The sequence below is a fragment of the Eulemur rufifrons genome, chromosome 8, assembly GCF_041146395.1.
Source record: "Eulemur rufifrons isolate Redbay chromosome 8, OSU_ERuf_1, whole genome shotgun sequence".
Lineage (NCBI taxonomy): Eukaryota > Metazoa > Chordata > Mammalia > Primates > Lemuridae > Eulemur > Eulemur rufifrons.
In genome coordinates, this window is record NC_090990.1 from 38,116,877 (window position 1) to 38,125,525 (window position 8,649).

Sequence of the window (8,649 nt, forward strand, 5' to 3'; positions counted from 1 at the left end):
ATTATGACTAAACTGTAGTAATCGGGGCGCAAGGGGGAAAGAAGTCAGTGGCCAAGATCACACAGAACCTTCCTAAGAGTAAGAAGTCATTGCTTCGTCCATTTTTTGTATCATTGGATTGCCAGCTTCTAGAGTGGTTTCTGGCACACTGTAGGTACTTGGTAAATAGTGGTTGAACAAATGAAAAGAGAACAGATGATCACAAGTGCTTTCCAAATCACTCTGGCTTATGTATGAAAAGAGGATTGGCTGGGGCTGTGGGGGGCACAGGCATGACTAGAAATAAGAGAGAGTTAGGAGGATATTAAAGTAGCATAGGCAATAGAAAATGATAACTTGGATTTGAGGAGTGATAGTGGAGATAGTGAGATGTAGACATACGAATTTAGGAGGTAGAATTAACTGGTTTTGGATGGTGATTGACTTGAATGTGGAAGAATGAAGAAGAGAGCGGTGTCAGATAACTCCCCGGTGTCTGGTTTTCTGGATGGATAGATGATGGTGCCAGTAACTCAGTAATCAGGAAATTCTGAAAAAGCAGTTTTGGGAGGAGAAGAGCATTAGATTTGGACATGTTAAGTTTGAGTCATTTGTGAGCCACACAAATGAAGATCAAGTCTGGAGCTCAGAAAAGAAACCTACATTGGAGATAAAAATTTGAGGTTTATCAGTTTCTAGGTGACAACAAAGGCCTCTTATATGAGATCACCTATGTTGAGATTGTGAAGTGAAAAGAAAAAGATCCAAAGAGCAAGCCTTGAGGAGCTTGCAGAAGAGGAAGAACTCACAAGAGACTGAGAAGGAACTACCAGAGTGGTAAAAGGAAAACCAAAAGAATGTGGTATCTCAGGAAAAATACCTCTTTGATGGGGTCCAATACAATTCTGACCCCATGGCCACTGTCAAAAGTGTCACACTAGGTGTATAAAACATGAAAATTGGCAAGAGATCTTAAAGTACTTTTGTCTGGTCTCTTCAGATATAAAGATAAATACCTACTTGTGAAGCTCACAAGCGGCCTATGGCTTAGCGAAATATTGTTTTCTCATTGAAAATAATTTAGAAAGTTGTCACCCCTCATTTTTATATCAATAATTATTGTAGATAGTATTCCTTAGAATAAATAGGTAAGTTAAGCTATTACCATTTTATAGAAAACTGAGGCATTAGAAAGTTAAAAAGATCTTGATATCCCCAAGAAAGTTAAAGGGCACAAGATTATAATTTTTAACCTCATTTACCCAGAAGACTTTCTTACAGTACAGTATTTAAGTGCTTTTTTAAATTCCACTGCATCTTCAGCTACCCTACACTCCTTCCCGTTTTTGCATCAAGGATTTCCCTCCCATAAGAGTTGGTGACCCTTGTCTCCCTATTCTTTTTTTTTCTTTTTTGATAACTTTGGTACCCATCCCTATTATTCTGATGAAAGTTCAGAAATCATGAAAATTAAAAACATCTCATTTCTATGTTTGATGCTTACCTCTGAAAGTTTTTTTATTCAATGTGATGGCTGTCTACCTACCAGATGGACAAATCTGAGCCTTTTAAAATTCAAAGGTAAATTATTCTTTTTTTTTTTTTTTTTTTTTTTTTTTTTTTTTTTTTTGTTGAGACAGAGTCTCACTTTGTTGCCCAGGCTAGAGTGAGTGCCGTGGCGTCAGCTTAGCTCACAGCAACCTCAGACTCCTGGGCTTAAGCGATCCTACTGCCTCAGCCTCCCAAGTAGCTGGGACTACAGGCATGCGCCACTATGCCCGGCTAATTTTTTCTATATAGATTTTTAGTTGTCCATATAATGTCTTTCTATTTTTAGTAGAGATGGGGTCTCGCTCAGGCTGGTCTCGAACTCCTGACCTTGAGCAATCCACCCGCCTCGGCCTCCCAGAGTGCTAGGATTACAGGCGTGAGCCACCGCGCCCGGCCGGTAAATTATTCTTAACCTCATTATCCACCTTTATATTTGAAAGTCAGGATAAGAGAGAAATGTGGAATGTTGATTCTACATTGAGTATATTGGGAGTATATTATGAGCCCATTAAAGTCTCAAGTCCCAAGTTATCTTCCTTATTCTAGTGTCTAAAATTCCTTCATTAGTGATTCGTTGTCCTTTTTATAACTCCTCTTAGATGCCAATAACACTCTTGAAAAGAATGAAAAACTAACTCAATTTTGTGAATGGATACATTTTATTCCCTCTCTTCTGAAGCACACTATGGGCAACTTGAGATCACTATGAACCTGGGGTGGGTGAAGAGGTGGTCAAATGTGAGAGAATAGGCACAGAAAGAGGAAGTAGGTAACGAGAGAAATATTATCTACTTCAAACGTTTGTCCAGGGCCCACGAACCAAGAGATTATACCTTTGGAGCTCTAGTTATTAAGTGTCCCACACACTGATTACTATCCACATTTGGCAACTTTGTATCTAGGTCAAGAAATAGGTATGTTCTTATGGCGTCTTCTCTTGGGAGACTAAATGCGTGCTCAGTATACCACGGAGATTCTGTGACTGTAAAAATAATTTTCTCCTATATTATAAACAAAGTTCCTAGACCTCAAACTTTTGTTAAGTTTAGCCTAAAGCTGCCTCCTTACATATTTTAAGTTTGACCTAAAAGTTTCTCTGTACATAGTAAACCTAATTGGATATGTAAATAGACTGTAACCTACTCTTATACCAATCACTGAGTTTTGGCCAGTCGCAGGCAGCCAGCTATTCAAATGGTGTTCAAATAAAGCAAACATGAGTGGTAACCAATCCAGCTGTTTCTATACCTCACAGTTCCCCGCCTCTATTTTCTTTTTGAAATGTGTTACAAACTCAATACTGGAACTGAGAGGATAAGTAGTATGATGGGTCCTGCTTTCATGGGAATTAATAAATGAGCTATTTGATTTTGTTGTTTGTTTAAATTTCACACATCTTGAAGCCAAGCCCAATTGGTAGTTTTCATTTCCTGAGTAACTATAATACTTTGTGCCAAGCCTTTTACTTTCATTAACTAATTTAATCTTCACAACAACCTAAGTCTGTTATCACCAGTTTACAGATGAAGAAATTGAGGTTCAGAGAAGTTAGATAACTTGCACAAAATCGCACAAGAAAGTGGGACTACCAAAATTGCAAACTATGTGTGTCTGATTCCAAAGATTATATTCTTTCATCTCTTAAACGTTGCCTGTAAAACACTTAGAATAAACAGACTTCTAATTCATTAATTTGGTCATTGATATTCCCTGTTGTGGTTAACCCCCAGTCTAATCTTTAAATACAATATGCAAAGTAACAAATGTTATAATTTATATATAACAAAAGGACAGTTCATAACTATCATTAAGAAACCATCTAAGCCGGGCGCGGTGGCTCACGCCTGTAATCCTAGCACTCTGGGAGGCCGAGGTGGGCGGATCGTTTGAGCTCAGGAGTTCGAGACCAGCCTGAGCAAGAGCGAGACCCCATCTCTACTAAAAATAGAAAGAAATCAAATGGACAGCTAAAAATATATATCGAAAAAATTAGCCGGGCATGGTGGTGCATGCCTGTAGTCCCAACTACTCGGGAGGCTGAGACAGGAGGATCCCTTGAGCTCAGGAGTTTGAGGTTGCTGTGAGCTAGGCTGACGCCACGGCACTCACTCTAGCCTGGGCAACAAAGTAAGACTCTGTCTCAAAAAAAAAAAAAAAAGAAAAGAAACCATCTGGCTTTGCAACAACCTGCCTTCCTTTCTGAATAATTATGTCAAAAGGTCGCTTGTTTAGTTGGGGCTAAGCAAGCCAGGCACCTGTGCCCAGGATGTGTGGGAGCAGCATGATAATAGGTATTAGAGCATGAGCAGTGTAAGGAGGGTGACCATGTGGGCTCAAGGTATAAAGTGTGAGAATCCAAGCAGAATAAGGAGGGGAGTGGTGAGGGCAGCAGTGGCAATGGGAGATTGTGTACAAACGGGTTATTTATCAAATAAGTAAATGTATTGAAGATGATGGGAGCTAGATTTCTTACTGTGGGAGAAGGGAGTTAAAAATATGGAAAGGCGGCCGGGCGCAGTGGCTCACGCCTGTAATCCTAGCACTCTGGGAGGCCGAGGCGGGTAGATCGCTCGAGGTCAGGAGTTCGAGACCAGCCTGAGCAAGAGTGAGACCCCGTCTCTACTAAAAATAGAAAAAAATTATATGGACAACTAAAAATATATATATAGAAAAATTAGCCGGGCATGGTGGCGCATGCCTGTAGTCCCAGCTACTCGGGAGGCTGAGGCAGGAGGATCGCTTGAGCTCAGGAGTTTGAGGTTGCTGTGAGCTAGGCTGACGCCACGGCACTCACTCTAGCCTGGGCAACAGAGTGAGACTCTGTCTCAAAAAAAAAAAAAAAAAAAAAAGAAAGAAATTATATGGACAACTAAAATATATATATACAAAAAATTAGCCGGGCATGGTGGCGCATGTCTGTAGTCCCAGCTACTCGGGAGGCTGAGGCAGTAGGCTCGCTTAAGCCCAGGAGTTTGAGGTTGCTGTGAGCTAGACTGACGCCACGGCACTCACTCTAGCCCGGGCAACAGAGTGAGACTCTGTCTAAAAAAAAAAAAAAAAAAAAAAAAAAAAAATATGGAAAGGCAGAAAATTAGAATGAACTCTGTGGTATTGGATTGGAATTGTAGGTATCATTGTGAACTCACGATTTTCAATAGATGTAGAAATAAATATAGATGTGTATGTGTGTGTGTGTATGTGAGTATGTAAATACATGTTATATTCTCTAGCCATGTTTACTGAGAGAGCCTAGGAACAGTGACACCCCCAATGCCCCAATGGCAATGAACATACCTAATACCTCCTTCTTGGTTTCTAAATGCCATTCTCCACTAAAAGGCCATTTTCCACTACAAGGAGCCAGGGCTTCTTGGAGAAAGGACTGATTCCAAGGCTAGGGCAGAGAAGGTACAAGATGAACCTGGAACATCTTGTTATGTCAAAAGGTAAAGAAGGGTTCATAGAATGATGAGAACATGTCAAAAGGACACAGGCCAGCTGGAAGGAGTTCTCACTCTCAGGGCCAGAATGGGGACAATTTGAGCATCAGAATAAATAATAGTGATAGATTATAACTCATTGTGTAAAACAGGAATTCATGCATCTAAACTGATGAATGAATGAATGAGAGGAGAGAGCTTTTTGTTACAGTATAATGCCAACAATGAGTGTAGAAGGGATGGTAGAATTAGAAAAATCTCTATTTGTCAACCATAATATTAATGATTAATTCGACCAAGAAACCTCTATGTATGCTAAACTACTTGGTGAAATTTGATAAGGAATAGGATGTTGATATAATCTCAAAGTACCTCCCCACAAAAATACTTAGGAATTGAGGGACAAAGAATAACTTCACAGAGGAAAAACCTGGTGAACACCACTTAACCTGTGAACACAATTAACATTATTAGTAATGGGACAAATTGAAATTGCTACCACCTCATAGTATGTGATGAGGAAAAACCAAGCATCACTTCTGCACTATTCCTGCCAAAAATGCATAACCTGAATCTAATCAAGAAAAACCCATCAGACAAACCCAGATTGAGGGACATTCTATAAAATAACTCACCCATAATCTTTAAAAGTAGTGAGGTTTTTTTGTTTGGTTTTTTTTTTTTTTTTTGAGACAGAGTCTCACTTTGTTACCTGGGCTAGAGTGCCGTGGCGTCAGCCTAGCTCACAGCAACCTCAAACTCCTGGGCTCAAGCAATCCTGCTGCCTCAGCCTCCCAAGTAGCTGGGACTACAGGCATGCGCCACCATGCCCAGCTAAGTTTTTCTATATATTTTTAGTTGTCCAGCTAATTTCTTTCTATTTTTAGTAGAGACGGGATCTCGCTCTTGCTCAGGCTGGTCTCAAACTCCTGAGCTCAAATGATCCACCTACCTCGGCCTCCCAGAGTGCTAGGATTACAGGCATGAGCCACCGTGCCCAGCCAGTAGTAAGATCTTGGAAGTCAAAGAAAGACTAAGGAGCTGTTCTGATTAAAGACTAATGAGATGTGATAACTAAATGCATCACTATTAATGCCATTATTGGGACAATTGGCCAAACTTGAATGGTTTCTGTGTATTAGGTCAGTGGTCCCCAACCTTTTTGGCACTAGGGACTGGTTTCATGGAAGACATTTTTTCCACAGACCCAGTGGAGAGGGAATGGCTTCGGGATGATTCAAGCGCATTGCATTTATTGTGCACTTTATTTCTATTATTATTACATTATCACTTGCCATTCACTGATAGGGTTTTTGGTTTGTTTTTGTCAAGAAAGAAAGCAGATTTATTGTGGAGGACATCAACTGGGAGGTGGGAGCATGATCTCAAATCTGCCTCCCTGACCGAATGGGTCACGCTTTTTTCTAGAGGTGAAATTAATAATGCGTGAAGTGAGTGAGCATCATTACATGTTTGGGGTGGAGTACAAGGCACACAAGCACAGTGAGAAATCATACTGGCACATACTAGCATGATCAAAAAACGGTGGATATGCCCCTTTCAGGTTGGAGGTTTTAGTAGTATAATGGGCTAGAAGGTAATATCGGGTCATGCCTTCAGACTTGCCTGCATGCAGGTTAAGGGAGTAGATTACTCAGTAAATCCTTGGTCAAGATTCGTATGGAATGCTTCTTATCTTGACTTCTCTGAACAATCGGGTAGTGTAAAGCCTTGTGATTATCTTGTTACCGTAAGGAGGGTCCACTATTTGTGACAAACAACTCAAAAAGGAGGAGATCAGTGAAACAGAAAATTACAAAGTCTTGGTCAACAAATATTACTGGCCTGGAAACTTGAAACATAAGAGAACTATAAAAAGGCATTTTTATTTAGGGAGCCAGTTATGACTACCTCCTTCTCTTTGTTTATTTTTGAATCTTGGGGAATCAGGGTGTTGATCTGTTTTCTGCTGAAATGGAGTGTAGCTGGAGTGTGAGGAACTTTGGAATGAAAGAGTTTGACGTGGTGGAATATATAATTTTTAGTTTTTTCTTTGTATACTGGGGAATTTGTATTTTAAAATATCTATATTTTTTAGCTCTTAAAATTTTAAAATTTACTTTTCTGTAATATTTTCTGTGTAGGAAATGAGAGGACATTATACTGACTTTTATATTGACTTATATTTTATGGCATATAACCCATATTTATAATACAGGCAATAACAATAAAAGCAAGTGCTAATTACACTCATTATGTCAATTAATAAAATATAGTCCCAATGTATAAGCAAAGAAATGTAATCATTTAGAAAAAGAATCAAAGACTCCCAGTTTTTCTATGTTATTGATCTGGGTGTCTAAATGATTTAAAGTATTGGTTATATTGTCTTGTTTATCTGGAATATATGTACAACAGGTGGTTCCCATTAAGGCATAGGTCTCATCTTGTACTGTAGTGAGTATATCTAGGGCCATGCTATTGCGTAAAACTAATTTTTTTTATTTGGGTAGTTTCTTGGCTTAAGAGGTACACAGTTTTTTGTGCATGGCTTAGTGCTTTAGCTGTGAATTGGTCTAGAGCAGTGACCTGGGTATAAGTCTCCAGGGATTAGAATGTTTAGGGGCCATTTTTATCAAGTCAAAAGCCTGGGGAAATGAGTTCTTAAGGCCTTAATATTATTAGATACCATGGGCAGAGTTTTATATATAATCCCTGTCAGGAAAGGACACTCTATGGTATATTTTCTAGTCCAGCTGTGAGGGAGCTATGGCCATAAGTGTGTGTTGCACAGCCATTTAGCCCCTAAATGTGCAATATAAGTATATAAGTTCTGGCTCTTACGAAGCAGTTTTGGTTTTTTTAGTCATATGTCTATATTTTGACAGTGTGGATGTATGTCAAAAGGGGTAGTCATCCCATGTTTAGTTAACATCTGTGTTAATCTTTCTCAAATTGATGTGTGTTGGCTGTGTGTAATGTTTATGTGTTGTCTTATCAACGTGAAGATGTCTTGTAGTTTCATCTAGAGTTGGCAGGTGGGAAATATTCTGAGGTATAGGTAGCTGTCAAGGAAGAATGGTGGAGTTGATGTTGCCAGAATGAGTAGAGTTGTTGCTCCCCAGAGAGCTCATTTAGTTATGTTAATTCTGTGATATTAAGGGAAGCGTATTCTGTGGCATCCCCACTCCCACTGGACAAAGGTAGGTAACTGTAAACCCCACAGTAGAACTGGCTGTAGACCGTTGAAATTGTTGTGGCCCAATCTAAAAAGACATCAGTCATTTGCCATAGATAGCACGAGCAACAGCCTATGGGCACAAATGCAGGTGTTTAGAAGGAACTCTCAAGGGCTAATCTATTCCTTGTAACATTATTATTGATGTATTTTTTCTCATAGACCTTATTAGGGAGCCTGTTACAGACTTTGAGCCTGGTTTATAATATTACACATGGATACCCTCCCCAGGAGTAGGCATAACATCCAATTCATAAGTTTCTGGCCTTATCTATGTCATTTACACTATAATGGCTCTACCTGGTATCGAGGTCTTTGCATGATGGTATTATAAGGCTTTCAGACCTCTGTCAAGGAGCACAGTTGGGGTCATCTCACCTTTAGTTGTCTTTATGCCCCCTCTGGCACTATAACATTAATCCAATGTGAAGATACCTTCTA